Below are 584 nucleotides of genomic sequence, written 5' to 3'. Positions count from 1 at the left end.
AACACCTTGTGAAACTATATTTTTGAACTGTTCGATCTTTTTAATATATTGGTTTTTGAAGTCGCTGAATCCGAATCTGAAATCAGATTTTCAAAATTCAATATGGCGGATCCAATATGGCGGACGAAAACTGTAAAAATTAGTTGAATAAGCAGTAACTCGACATGCGACTTTAAAAATACAATAAAATCAACTTATGACATTTATTGTTAATTATGTGAAGTAAATGAAACATGTTAAAAATATTAATTGTTTATAACCGCCGGCGTTAGCGTCACCCGAGATGTACCGCGCGGAGGTCGCACGGTCGGATTTACATCTTTTCGGGGTGCTTGATTAGAGTGAGTCCCCGTGCTTCTCACTATTTTCTGTAAGCGTGTCAGAACACGATTCATTGTTAGAACGTTTATGTACAGGTAACGAAAGATTTTTTTTGTTATTTCAATTTTATTATTTTTTTTTTTGTTTTAATTTTATTTTTTTTTTGTTTTTATTTCATTTATTTTTTTTATTATTATTACTTATTATTATATTTATTATTATTTATTATTATTATTATTTATTATTATTACTTATTATTATAT

The sequence above is a fragment of the Odontomachus brunneus genome, unplaced genomic scaffold, assembly GCF_010583005.1.
Source record: "Odontomachus brunneus isolate Ranch 3 - 2012 unplaced genomic scaffold, Obru_v1 Obru_scaffold_086, whole genome shotgun sequence".
In the NCBI taxonomy this organism is placed as follows: domain Eukaryota; kingdom Metazoa; phylum Arthropoda; class Insecta; order Hymenoptera; family Formicidae; genus Odontomachus; species Odontomachus brunneus.
The sequence above is the reverse complement of the archived record's forward strand: the minus strand, read 5'-3'. Positions refer to the sequence as shown.